The following is a 15,076-nucleotide window of genomic DNA, read 5'->3' as shown; positions in this document are numbered from 1 at the left end:
ACCACCTCCATAATCTCAAGGCAAATAAAGAGGCCCTCCTAGACCCCATCCTCTTCCTAATGCAACAGTCCCTGCATCGAGGGGTAGTTGGGTGAAGAGGTCATGAGGGGGAGTGGAAGCCAAAAAGACAGGGAGTGAGAGTTCATTGGGCAACCAGGGGCCGGAGAGAGTAGGATGGCCAAGTGGTCTAAGGTGCCAGACTCAAGTTGTGATTCTTGTGAGAGAGCGTGGGGAAAATGGGTGGAACAAGTGGCCACTGTAGAGAGACATGAGAATAGGTGGAAAGGAGGAAAAGAGAGAGATTAAGAGATAGTGGTAGGCCACCTTTGGCATGGCACTGCCATCCGAGTGAGGTCGCGATCGTTGTTATTGCATGTCTGCACAGGTAGCACGCTACCAAGCAAGAGCTTAACACTCATTTGATGAATGTAATGGAAATTTTTTTATTTTTTTTATGGCTATCGGAAGGGCCTTGTTCCATAGTCGACGGAGCAAGAGGCCCCAAAAACTATTGTGCGACGCTAAAAGACATTCTTTGCCTTCCTGTTGCATCAAGTTTCTCGAACATCATCACTGATCACTCATGAGCTAGTTATGATCTTATGTTGCTTTATGGATTTGCCTCATCACCGATGCTTTGCTTGTACATGTCCTCATTGTTAAATATGGAGCCTGATTTACCCCTTGTAATTTTTTCTGTTAAAAACACACATTTGTAAGGCCCTTTCTATGAGGAGAAGCCATCGTGCGTGAAGAAAAATCACTCGTCGAAAACCAGAATTTTCACGGCCAGCCTTAAGCAAAGCTTGAGACTAGCTTTGCCGGGATATTATGCCATGAACGATGGCCAAAAAGTGGCCGAAAAATAGCGTGTCGTTTGGCCAGTTCGTTGATGGCAGGTAGTCATCCAAGTGAGGTTGCCATCACTATAATTGCATGTCTGTGCATGTCGCACGCTACCAACCAAGAGCTTAAGGCTCATTCAATGAATGTAATGGAAATCGTTTTTTTTTGTTAATGGCTATCGAAAGGGCATTGTTCCATAGTCAATGGAGCAAGAGGCCCCAAAACCCATTGTGCGATGCTGCCAAAAGACATTCTTTGCCTTCCTATTGCGTCAAGTTTCTCGAACGTCGTCAGTGATCACTCATGAGCTAGTTATGATCTTATGTTGCTTTATCACTTTGCCTCATCACCAACGCTTGCTTGTACATGTCCTCATTGTTAAATATGGAGCTTGATTTACCCCTTGTAATTTTTGTGTTAAAAACGCACATTTGTAAGGCTCCCGTTATGAGGAGAAGACATCGTGCCGGAAGAAAAATCACTCGCCGGAAACCAAAATTTTCACGGCCAGTCTCGAGCAAAGCTTGAAACTGGCTTATTCGGAATATTATGGCCGGACGACAGCCAGAAAGTGGTCGGAAAACGGCCGATCATTTTGCCAGTTCGCCAATGGCCGATAGTCAATGGCCGATGGCCGGTGGTCGAAAGTCAATGGCCGGTGGCCAGTGGCCAAATTCAATGGCCAATGGTTGATTTCAAAGGCAGACTTGTCTTCTCAAGGGAGGCCACACATGGGCGGATTGGAGGGTCTGATTTGGACTTGTCTACACAAGGGCGGCTACACATGGCTGCCTCTCATGAGAGACGGTAGACCTTTTGGCCTATAAAAGGAGGCCTCTTCTACACACAAAAAACAGACGGTGAAGCCTTGCGGTGCATTGTGAAGTTGATGTGAGGTGGTGAGAGTGAAGCAAGGTGAGAGCTCCAAAAGGGTATAATACCTTTGTAATTTACTTCTTGTTTTGAAGTACTAAAGCCATTGAGTATCTTCTTTCCCGTGGACGTAGCCCACATTGGGTGAACCATGTATATTGTGTGCTCTCTCTCTCTCTCTCTCTCTCTCTCTACTCTATAATCTTTCATGTGTGAAAATTATCTCTCTCCATTAAGTAAACTACTCATTCATCTACTTAGCTACATCCTATTTTCTAACATTCATTTGCCATTTGCCCGCATCTCTATAGCATAAACGATTGTGCTCCCTTATTCATGGAGGGGAAGATATGGGTTTGAATCCCATCAGAGATGAATTTTATCTGCTACTACATGCAATTAAGATGTTATTAGTAAGAAATTTCTTTACATAATCATACTACTTAAGATCAAATCTGCACTTATCTTTGCATGCGACGCCTTTATAGTGTTGAAATTGATTGGAGTGTAGGCATGGGCTTTGATACCACTATTGCATGGTGGAATATCGTAATGACAACAACACACCTACTACCTGTGTACATGCTCCTCTATACCGAGGATGACATGCACACACACACACACACACACACACACACACACACACACACACACACACAGAGAGAGAGAGAGAGAGAGAGAGAGAGAGAGAGAGAGAGAGAGAGAGAGAGAGAGAGAGAGAGAGAGAGAGAGAGAGAGAGAGAGAGAGAGAGAGAGAGAGAGAGAGTTTATAGTGTTGCATGCGTAGCCTTCATAGTGTTGAAATTGATTGGAGTGTAGGCATGGGCTCTGATACCATTATTGCTCGATGGAACATCGTAATGACAACAACATACCTACTACCTGTGTACATGCTCCTCTAGATCGAGGATGCCATGCACACAAAGAGAGAGAGACTTCACAGCTACGTTTGAGTGTGTATGGATCACATGCCTTATGGCTGATTTGGGTGTTGGACATGAAATTTACACTCACAGTCAGAGTGCATTGGCAGTTGCGAGGAGCCCAATTGTTCATACTCGCACAAAGCACATTAAGGTGCATTACCATTATTTCAAGGAGACACTCAGCAGGAGAGATCAACTTGGCTTATGTGCCAACACAGGACAACCTTGTAGATCTTTTCACAAAGGCATTGTCTCGTGAGAAGTTTGAAGCTTTCCACAAAGCTTTGGGCTTACTGCCCTTTGTGGACTGATCATGTCCTCATGACATGGCACTTCCCTATACTCTATGTGTCAGCTCTTGTTCACCGCATCACTCCCAGGGGGGATTTGTTACCATATACTTGTGTGGTAGTGATGTGTGTGAGCACACTTAGAACCACTGGGGCATTTTTCCCCTCAGTAGGAGGTTTTTCCCCTCGTACATTGTATATACGCCATCACTCTAGGGCTATTTATCTTTCCATTCACACTAAGTAATACACTCTTTGTTGTGTACCTTGATCTTCCTTCGTCTTTTCCAAGCTTAGTATGTTTCTATGAAACCCTAATTCCAACATTAGAGACTTATGACCCAAGGAAATCCTGATGTTATCAAGTTTGATGCAATATACACATTGTTGTTACAAGAGTCACTTTCAAGAAAGAACAGGGCTAAACAACATGCAATTAAACAAGCTTTTGTTGTTGCTCAAAGAAAAGGTGGTAACAACAATGTAGCCACTTTCTCAAGGTTCTTGGTGAGTAGAAAATCACATGTTCCTAATGTTTCTACTTGCAGCACCTCAATTGGGAATTCTTGTGAAAAAATCAAGAAGAAGATGCATTGCCATTATTGCAAGGCTAATGATCACATGATTAAGCAGTGTCCCAAATTGAAGGCAAAAGAGGCCAATAAGAAAGAAGCTCGTTCCACTACGAGTGCAGCTATTGTAGCATCTTCTGTGAAAGGAGATTGTGATATTGATGTAGATGTAGAGTGCACTTATGATCCTTCTGTCCATGATACATGTATGTCAGTTGCTGCAGATTCACATGTGTGATACTTTTATAGTGGTACTACAAAGCACATTACTTCACATCGTGACTTGTTTACCTCTCTTGAGTCTGTCCCTCATGGGAATATGGTCACTTGTGCCAACAATACCTCTTATCCGGTCAAGAGAATTGGAAAGATTGTGTTGATTACTGTGAATGGAAAATCTTTCACACTTGTTGACACAATTTATATACCTGTGATAAAAAAGAAGCTTTTGTCTATATCTGTGCTTTCTAGACTTGGCCTTCTTCTCAAATTTGTGGATGACATATGTACAGTTCATGATCTTCAAAGGCAATTTCAAATGCAAAACTTTGGCATGCACGTTTTAGGCTTCTAAATTTTTCAAAAATTTGATATGGTTGCTTTGTTGCCGCCTCTTGAAGCACCTTTGAAGCATGTTTGTGAAGGTTTTATTTTAGGTAATATGCAGCGTTCAAGGTTTCCAAAGGATGGTTTGGTAAGGGTTACATGCATATTGTAACTAGTGCATAGTGATGTTTGCAGGCTATGCAAACTCCGTCCTTAGGCAATTACCTATACTTCATGATTTTCATTGATGATTACTCCAGGCATGCATGGATGTATCCACTTAAAGCTAAGTCCAAAGTGTTTATGTGCCTCAAGAATTTTTTGTCTATGGCTGAAAATGTCTCTAAATGTACTATGGATACCCTCCGTTCAGATCGAGGGGGGGAGTAAATGTCTCATGAGTAAGCATTTGTAGCTAATCAAGGGATAATACACCAATGTACAGTTTCGTATACACCTCAACAAAATGGTGTTGCCGAAAGGAAAAATAGATTGCTTACAAAGATGGCGTGGTGTATGGTCAAGAGTCAAGCTTTGCCACATTTATTTTGACTTGAGGCTATCGTGTGTGCTGCTGATGTACTTAACAAGTGTCCTACGAAAGCTTTGCAGTCTATGTCTCCTTATGAAGCATGGCATGATAAGACGCCATCTATTGATCACATGCACGTTTTTGGTTGTTTAGCTCATGATTTGCTGCCACACATGCATCGCAAAAAATGGGAGATTTGATAAGGTTGCTAAATGTATTTTGTTGGTTACAATACTCAAAGAAAATGTTACAGGTTATACCATCCGTTAAAAAAATGTATCTTGATTTCACAAGATGCTGTGTTTGTGGAAGATTCTCTTCAGCTTTGGTTATCATGTACCAAAGGCGACTAGTAATGTAAGCTCACATGACATTTATGTGACAATTCGTTGTTGCCTCTTTTTATTGGTGGAAGCTTGAATGTAAATTTCAATGAGGCAAATGTACAACCTATGGAGGTTTTTGAAAATGCTACGGATCAGCCTATTACTGATGCAGATGTACATGATGTATTTGATGTGGAAAGGGTTGAGAGTGAGTAGGCTAGAGGTATGCCGAAATGGCTAATGCATACATTGTGTTACAGTAAATTGGATGCACCTTATGTCTAGCCGTACTCGTTCAGGTTCTCACCATGCATCTTATGCGTCAGATTGATATGCTTTGGCTATTTCTAGTTTATGTGATGTGGAGGAACCTCTATCTTTGATATGCTTTGGCTATTTCTAGTTTATGTGATGTGGAGGAACCTCTATCTTTTGTTGAAGCACAAAATTCAAAAAATTGGATGGTTGCCATGCAATCAAAATATGATGCACTTATAGAAAATGACACATGGACTTTATGTGATTTGTCTCTTTGCAAAAAGGCCATCACTACAAAGTGGGTTTACAAGTTGAAATGTAGGCCGGATGGTGAGATTGATCCCTACAAGGCTCGACTTGTTGCAAAAGGTTATGCATAGCAGAAAGACATAGATTATGAAGAGACTTTTTCTCTCACTTATCATATGACTACTATGCATTTTCTATGTGCATTGGTAGCTCACTTTGGATGGGATGTACATCAATCAGGCATAGTTATTGCTTTCTTTAATGGTGATGTATTTGAGGAAGTTTATGTAACGCAGTCTCGTGGTTTTGTCATAAAGGGACAAGAAGATAAAGTGTGCAAATGTAAGAAAGATTTGGATGGGTTGAAGCAGTCTTCTCGTGCTTGGTATGAAAAAGTTGACACTGATTTGGTTAAATGAGGATTTCTTAACAGCCCAATAGAAAGTACTTTGTATGTAAAGTGTGAGGGTGATGTATTTCTCATTGTTGTTCTATAGGTAGATGATTTGCTCATTACTAGCCTGAATGACCTACGTATTGTTGAATTTAAGGCTGATTCGAATGCTACTTTTAAGATGAAAGGCTTGAGGCTTTTGCAATATGATGGTGGTATTTCTTTGTGTTAAACAAGCTACATAGAGACATTACTATGTAAGTTTGGACTTGTGGACTACAAACTTGTTGCTACTCCCTTGGAAATAGGTTTTAAATTGAGTCTTCATGATGCTGGTGATCCTGCCGATGTCACTCTTTATCAGACTTCTATTGGATGCCTTATTAGTGTATACAATATGAGGCCCGATATTTAATTTTCAATCTCACAGGTCAACAAATTTATGCATAGTCCAGGGTCTAAGCATTGGCAGTCTGTGAAGAGGATTTTTCCCTACTTGAGTGTCACTTTACATCTTGGCTTGTTTTATCCCAAGGGGGGATCATTGCTGCCAGAATAACATGCTTTTTCGGATTCAGATTGGGATGGTTGTTATGACACGCGAGGCCGTGAAACTCCTTCGCGCACCGGTGTCAAAATTGTGTGGTTAGACCTGGTTCATCGTAGGTGTTAATTTCTCTTCCTTTGGGCCTGCCTGTTAACCCTCACGGCACACGGACACCCATCACCTACGACGGACGTGTATTATGTATTTGGTAGAGTCAGGTACCGGGCTTGTCGGACCAATAGGGAAAGGTAGAGTGATCGTCGATGAGAGGCGCACTTTAACTTGGACATTCAAGGGATTAGTTGGTTAAGCATGGGCGCCCAAGTGTGAATGAGGTGAGCTCCTATAAAAGCCAACTAAACCTAATTTTTACTCATTCTCTCATTTGTGCAATTGAAGAGTGCTCTTGCTCCATCTCCATCTTCTTCTTCTTCTTCACCTCCTTGTGTGTGTGTGTGAGAGAGAGAGAGAGAGAGGGAGAGTGTGTGTGCGATCGAGCATTGCGAAGGCACGACGGCGGCGAAGCGGTTGAGCGCGGCACGACTGCAGCTTCTTCTTCATCGCGGCGAGGAATCCACCACGAAGGCGAGCGTAGAGCGGTGAGTGACACACCCTTTGTTTTCTTGAGCTTGCTAGTTTAGGCTTGTTGTGTGCTTGGAGCCGTTTGTGGCTCGCATACGGTGTATTGGCAAGTCCCTTGCTTCGACAGTGCGGCAAGGAGCGCACATTTTTGGCGCCGTTGCCGGGGATATGCCCTACACTAAGCTCGGTTAGCACTTTACGCTTCCTTGTGGTGCAATTTCTATCATAGGAAAGGCAGGGAAGGGGTGTGTGGAGATATCTGTTTTTTGCGTTTTCTGCAATTGCTGTCAAATTTCAATTTCTGCTATTGTCTGCGTTTTTCAATTTCTGCAATTTCAAGTTCGGCGTTTTCAATTTCTGTCAAGTTCTGCAATTTCTGCGATTTTTCTGCAGTTTCTGCGTTTTTCTGCATTTTCTGCATTTTCAGCAATTTCTGTGCATTTTCTGCTTTTTTTTGCGGTTTTTCTGCATTTTCTGCAATTTCTGCGTTTTTCTGCAATTTCTGCTTTTTTGCGTTTTTCTGCATTTTTTTTAATTGCTGCGTTTTTCTGCATCCAAAAAAAATAAAAATAAAAATAAAAAATAACTGGGAATTTTTTGAGGAAAAAAAAAAAATCGGAAATTAAAAATGCGAGCGAGTGGGTGGCGAAATTTTTCGAAAATAAAAAACGTGACTCTTAAAACGTACGGGTTGGTTTGTATAAAAGGTAGATCGGGATCGTTTTCCCAAGCCCAAGCCCAAGCCCAGGCCCAGGCCCAGGCCCAGGCCTCAGTCTTATGATATATACTAGACTCACTCTTATATATATACCCTACTCCCTCAAGAGAGAATGAGAGCATGTGGGACAAGTCCTCCACTTTCCTCCTTTCTCTTCCCACTTGCACCCTTAGACTTTCTAGTTTGGGCCTAGTTCCCTACTGGAAATTGACAGTTTTAGGGATTCCGAGGGCATAGAGTGACCAAACGGAGGGCTGTAAAGCACGGCACGACCCTCTGACCGATACGCTCGTTTTGAGCTATCACACGGTCCATTCCACGACACGCTCTAAAAAATCTAGCAAAAAAACAAACAAAAAACACGCTAAAAACTAGTCACAAGGCCTCCTAGAGCAGCTTTTTGACACCTTAGGGTATCAAAAGCACATGCACTTACGCTCTGGGCGGGTGCTAGAACACGAGCATATTGAGGGTGCCTCTGTTCATACGGACACCCATTACCCATCCACGATAAGCTCTAGACCCTCAGCGGGGACACAAGGTAGCACCACCCAAGACCCTAAAATAGCCGCTAGTGATTCCTCCTCCGACTCAGAAATCATGGAAGCATACCCTACCCAAAACACTGAGAGAGAAGGCCATGCACCTCCCGGAGCTCCACAGCCTAGTACTAGTATGTTTAGCCGTTTCATGGAAACGTTAGGTAGAGCTACTCGCTCGGAACCTAATGCAAATGAAGCACACGAAGAGGATGGGTTGGACTCTGACACACCTCTACGATACCCCATTGAGTTAAATAGTGCCTATGGAAAAGTGCTATATAACGCCTTATTGGACACGGGTGCTAAATACAATCTGCTATCCTATGGGGTGTGGTGTCAGTTAGGGAAGCCACCTCTATCTGAGAGTATTATCCAAGTCAAGGGTGTCAACAAGAAAAAAACTGCGGTTTTTGGAATCTGGCACACTTCTGTCAGTTATGACAATGGGGTGGTAGCTCAAGACTTTTTGGTCATGCCTACTGGAACTATGGAGGGTAATATAAACCTAGGCCGCACGTGGATGATAGCCACCAAATGCACTATTGATTGGGGGACTGGGGGTGTTACAACGCAAAAACCAACTCTTAGCCCTACCACTCAAGCCATAGTCCCTGAGATATTGCCCAAGGAAATAAAACCCAAGACATTGCATGTCCAGGAGGTTGAACCATACATCCCCATAGCCCAACTCTCTAGAGCTTCAACTGATGTAGTTGAAAGAAAGCTTGAGACACACAAGAACCATATAACAGAGAAAACATACAAGTGGGTCCCTAAAACCTCTGTAGTGAGCATAGCTAGTGCTAAAAAACAGAAGCCTTGTAAGAAACGTACCACTCGCTCCAAGAAAAGTAAGAAAATGTTGCGATGGATCCCTAAACGACTATTGGAAGCCCAAGGCTACTATCAAGGAAATGATCAAATCTGGGTGCCAAAACGTAGATTGTGCTCTTACCTGTCACCTGGCCCATGTAAACCCAATCCTGTGGCTCCAAAACAAATTGAAAATCGCGGAAAGGAAAAAATCACAGAATGCTACACACCCGCTCCCGGGCTAGTTTGGGTACCAAAGAAAGAACGATTTGTTCCACCTAGCTCAGGAACAGGGAAATCAAATGAAGCTTCTTGCTCTTCATGTAGTTCCTATATGCAAATAGAAGCTTCGACACAACCTCCACCTACCACTGTACATATCCATCCAAGCACGAAAGAGTTTGCACCTTCCGGGGTAAGTTCACCACCTACAACAACGTTGCAAATAAAATCCTGGGAGAGTACCTTACCACCCTTGCAGCTTGACAAGGCACCTAGGGTAATAGAACACTACTGGCAAAAATCCTCACCTATTACCAACTGGAACAATTGGTTTCAAAGGGTGACAAGCTCATTTCAAACGGTATGATCTACCCAAGGAAGGGGGGAGTGTTTGCTGATAGTCATCATTCATTTGTTTCCCTCTCAACCTTTTTCCCTGACCTCTCAATTCCGATCTTAGGGAATGTACATATAAAGCTTTATACTCACAAAAGAAAAAAAAAAGAGCAAGAGCAATTAGCAAACGAGTATGCACATAAAAGTCAAAACATTGACTCAGACCTACACATGTCACATCTGGTACAGTGAAACGGAAACCTATGCCATAAAACACCTTTGATCCTCATCACTTGAGTGATGGAGGGTAGGTAAGATTAGTACGATAGGAGTGTTTCTGTTTTAGAGTTGAGAGATTAGCGAAGTTCTCTTTTCCCACTGATGTGCCTCCTGGAGGTAGTCCTTTTGTTTTCTAGTATGTACAGGAGCGTATTGCTATTGATAGGATTTGGACCTTCATGGAACCTTCAAATCAAGCGCGACCATCAACACAAACAGGTGTTTCTTGTCCATTAGCATTGCCCTTATCTTTTTTGCATCCATGTTTGTCTGCTTTGATTGTGATTGGTAGCATAATATTCAGCGCGTTGGCTTGGTATCAAACATTTAATTCAATGTAATCTTTTGTCATAGTCACTTGTCTAGGTTTAAAAATCAAGCAGTCCGACTAAGCTAGTTTGACCAAGCTAGGTATTAGAAATCTTCTCTTAATACCATGGGGAATGCCTTCCTAATAAGCAATGGTTACTTAGGTTCTTAATCCGATTTAGGCAGCATTGTATGAAATGTACTAGGGCTTTCTAGTGGGCTTAACCCTAGTGACCTTTAGCTTAAGTATTATAAAGGGAGTTTACTAATGTGATGAGCCTGGGGAGTGTAACAGTGTTATATGACCCCCCAAAGTTACAAAATTAAAATGATGAAAATGAACAAACAAAAAATCAAAGTGCCACAATGTAAAATTTTAAGCTGGAAGAGAAATCTCAGCTTGATTTGGTACTTCACTCACATGTATTGCCTATGGTACTAGAGCCCTAGAGGTTCCCAGTGTGGGCGCTTTTCCTTGAAAAGCAAAAAACCCAAGGCATACAAAATAAGCACACACATCAAAATTGAATCAGTGTGAAAAGACCTTGGGGGGTCAAAGAAAAAGTAATCAGTCAGGCGATGATTTCATGAGAAATTCCTTTTATGGTAGCTTAACTACAAGGTTTTCTAGATATAGCCTCTAGTCAGCCCTCGAACATGAATACTTGGCTCTCGCGATTAAACAACTTAATTGACCACAGAAAATTAAGAAGCTTACCCATGGTATTAATATTCGATCTCTAGTGCTTTTCGACCGTCAAATTAGTGACCCCAGACTTGTTTAATTTTTTGCCTTTACATCTGTTTATGCATTTGATTACATTGCAATTTAATGTTCATTGCTAACAAATTGTTTGAAATTCTTTTACCAATCAATGTGTCTACCTAAAACTGCATATGCTTTTTAAGAGAATGCAATTACTGTGCCAATGTTGTTTGATTTTGCAGTGACTGAAGAAGGCTAAGGACATTCATCTCAAATGCTCTTCCACCTCGACGAACCAGCTTCAACTCAATAGCTTCCGAGGACGGAATCTACATCAGGAAGGGGGACATGTTAACCCTCACGGCACACGGACACCCATCACCTACGACGGACGTGTATTATGTATTTGGTAGAGTCAGGTACCGGGCTTGTCGGACCAATAGGGAAAGGTAGAGTGATCGTCGATGAGAGGCGCACTTTAACTTGGACATTCAAGGGATTAGTTGGTTAAGCATGGGCGCCCAAGTGTGAATGGGGTGAGCTCCTATAAAAGCCAACTAAACCTAATTTTTACTCATTCTCTCATTTGTGCAATTGAAGAGTGCTCTTGCTCCATCTCCATCTTCTTCTTCTTCTTCACCTCCTTGTGTGTGTGTGTGAGAGAGAGAGAGAGAGAGGGAGAGTGTGTGTGCGATCGAGCATTGCGAAGGCACGACGGCTGCGAAGCGGTTGAGCGCGGCACGACTGCAGCTTCTTCTTCATCGCGGCGAGGAATCCACCACGAAGGCGAGCGTAGAGCGGTGAGTGACACACCCTTTGTTTTCTTGAGCTTGCTAGTTTAGGCTTGTTGTGTGCTTGGAGCCGTTTGTGGCTCGCATACGGTGTATTGGCAAGTCCCTTGCTTCGACAGTGCGGCAAGGAGCGCACACTGCCATACTTCTTCCTCTGGGCCTGCGGATCATGCAATGAACTGGGGGTGAACTAAGGGTGAACTAGGGGCGGGTAAATTAGGGTGTGATCATGTGTCGGACAACGACACATGCTAGCGTGGTGGTAGGCGTTCGTGTGACAACCGAGACGTCCCGGGTTCAACCCACACCGTGTGAAGCGAGTGAACTAGGGGGGTGAACTAGGAGTGAACTCGGGGTGCCATTTTTGCCCCTAATTCACCCCCTAGTTCACCGAGTCGACGGATGACTGAGATTGCATTGCAATTTCCGCTTCTCTTTCCCACCATAGATACCCACTGGTTGGAGCCGTGCCATATAGACGATGGTTGCCCATAGCAAGCAGTGAGAACCTCTCCATACAAAACTGTCTTGTTTTGATGGGCCACCCACCATACTAGTCATGCGAGCAGTGTGACGGTGGGGATGACGGGAAATGACACCACCCTCCTCACTATCAAATCAAATGTACATTATAAGGACGAGTCCATGGCTACAAAGGTGGAGCACCAAGAGAACACCCTTTAATCTTCAAAGCATGGACACAACTGGTTGGCAAGCCGAGCCCACGCAGCCTTTCTCTTTGCCCGTGGCAGGGTTCTGCCTGCGTTTGAGCAACTCCTCCTCATCGCCAGAAGCTCCTCTCTGGTAAGTACTATCCGTGCTCTCCCTCCTCTCCGTTTTCTTTCTGTTTTGCATGTATCACCCACCTGCTTCTATGGAACCTTCATGATTTCTTTCCAAACTCACTCTGAGTGAATGAGTCCTATATTTGCGTTTTTTTTTGCCTCGAGGTTCTTTAACAAAAAACTTCCGCCATTGAAGGAGCGCGCATCATGTAAAACAATGCAGGTAGCAGAGGATTTTATCAGGTTCAAAGGACAAAATTTAAGTCTGCTAGAATGCAGATACTTTTACCCTTCAGTCAGGACTTCATGCTTATGCGATGTGTACTCTCCGCCTTGACAATTACATGCATGGCCCTAGAATTCTTGCTTCTATTTACGATCTCATCCACAAGTAATTGCACAGTGGTGCAGATTGCAAAGGGGATAAATTTATGTACATAAATGCTGAATTTGTGCTTCTGCCACCAATTGAACATTCTAAAGTTCCCAGCTTTTCTGCATTTTGTCTTTGCAATGGCAATGGCTTCTCGGGTAACTTGCTTTAGTTGATAACCTACTGTGCTTTCTCTTTGTAGCTTGAGACACATGTTGATAGGTACGACTGTGGTTCCTTTATCCATGATAGATCAGCTTGATAGGGGAATCGGGGTTCATATGTGCTGGTATTATGCAAGTGTCATCGCATTTTTTGCATCTTATGGCTCTATAGGTGCTAAAGTAGTTAGGTGCTATTATGCATTGAATGCATGCTCGCAGACTGCATCAATGCTGCATGCGGGAACGTTTGCTTATACTTGCTTTAATTGCAGAGGGAAGATGGGCGCTGGAGGACGGATGGTAGCGATCAGTGAAGAGCGAGCCAGCAGGGCCCCTCATGCAAGGCCTCCTTTCACAGTAGGCCAGCTGAAGAAGGCAGTACCTACCCATTGCTTCAGAAGATCATTGCTGACGTCCAGCTCATATTTGGTTTTCGATCTTTTAGTAGCAGGGGCCCTGTTGTATACGACCACATTCTTCACCTTTCCAGGGCTTCTTGGATATGCTTCATGGTGTCTTTATTGGATTGCACAAGGTTGTGTGCTTACAGGAGTATGGGTCATAGCTCATGAGTGTGGGCATCATGCATTGAGTGACTACGCTCTTGTCGATGACATCGTTGGTCTCGTCCTACACTCATGGCTTCTTGTGCCTTACTTCTCTTGGAAGTATAGTCACCGGCGGCACCACAGCAATACAGGGAGGCTTTCCAAAGACGAGGTCTTTTGTGCCAAAAACAAAAGATAAAATAGGATTTGCTTGGCTATTGTATAGCAACCCTGCGGGGAGACTGCTCAGCATTGTCATCACCTTGACCTTGGGTTGGCCCTTGTACCTTCTCTTCAATGTTTCGGGCCGGCCATACGAGAGATTTGCATCACATTTTGATCCCAATGGGCCTATTTTCAATGAAAGCGAGAGGTATCAGGTTTTGATTAGTGATGTCTCCCTCGTTGCTGTTGGGCTCTGTATTTACAAGATGGCTTTTGCTTATGGACTCTTTTGGCTGCTGAAAGTGTATGCCATTCCCGTCCTGATTGTCAACGCATTCCTGGTGCTCATTACATTTTTGCAACATACGCATCCATCTCTCCCTCACTACTCGGATGCAGAGTGGGAGTGGCTACGAGGAGCCTTGTCTACTGTGGATCGCGACTATGGAATTTTGAACCATGTGTTTCATCACATCACTGACACTCATGTTGCACATCACATTTTCTCAACGATGCCGCATTACCATGCAGGAGAGGCAACAAAAGCGATCAAACCAATACTAGGCAAGTACTATCAGTTTGATGGTACTCCAATCGTGGAAGCATTGTGGAGAGAGTTCAAGGAGTGTGTGTTTATCTTGATTTTGATGAACCATAAGCCACAAGGAAAGCAATCTTGTTGTTTGAACTATGGCTCTTCTATTTAAGCCTCGTGACAATTGGACAATGAGTAGAAATGTTCAACTGCATTTGATAATTTATCTAGTGTAGTGAATGGCATAATTTTCTAGAAAGAAGCAAGTGCGTCCATGGCATGATGCACGTGAAAGTGTGATGGTAAGGCGTTCGCTCGGCAAATTGGGTGGTCATGGGTTTGAAACCCTTACCAAGGATGGGTGGCGAACTATGAGTGAATTGCATGCCTTTTCTCCCCCTTCTCACTATATCCGTAGTTCATAGAGTGATCGAACGGCGCATATTCTCCCTACCTTGCCCGTTGTTGATGAGACCCATAGATCCTCGAGGACCCCGTGTCATATGGTGACAAAGCAAGCATTGGGACACTACTCAAGAATATTTGTACTTTGCTCCAAGGAGGGCGTGGTTAAGAACGCCGTCCCTACAACAGCTACTCTCATGCCCCCTAGTGAAGCTAGTTGCGACAACATCCACCTGACTAGAGATCTGGCATCGTGGCCACCACCACGTGTGCCATGTTGATCTCCTTTGTCAAACCTTTATCCTAGCTATTTCTATCAAGCTTGCCTTTGTCTTTTTCCTCTTGTAAGATCTTGCATTTGCCTTTGGCTTCACACTCCCGAGCCAAACAAAGCATCTTCATTGTTGGAAATACGGACCATCTTCGGAGATGGAGAGCTCTTGT

The 15,076-nt window shown here is 43.5% G+C and overlaps 1 pseudogene across 1 annotated transcript; it reads left to right on the top strand.

Moving 5' to 3' along the window:
• The first annotated feature begins 12,303 nt into the window (after window positions 1-12,303).
• LOC147443197 (delta(12)-fatty-acid desaturase FAD2-like) lies at window positions 12,304-14,419 on the top strand (annotated as a pseudogene). Its single transcript, XR_015190239.1, has 2 exons — window positions 12,304-12,461; window positions 13,252-14,419. The product of XR_015190239.1 is annotated as a delta(12)-fatty-acid desaturase FAD2-like (transcript).
• Window positions 14,420-15,076: the final 657 nt, after the last annotated feature.

Source organism: Adiantum capillus-veneris, chromosome 14 (genome assembly GCF_014529385.1).
Source record: "Adiantum capillus-veneris isolate H3 chromosome 14, ASM1452938v2, whole genome shotgun sequence".
NCBI lineage: Eukaryota > Viridiplantae > Streptophyta > Polypodiopsida > Polypodiales > Pteridaceae > Adiantum > Adiantum capillus-veneris.
This window is presented reverse-complemented; position numbering and strand designations above follow the sequence as displayed.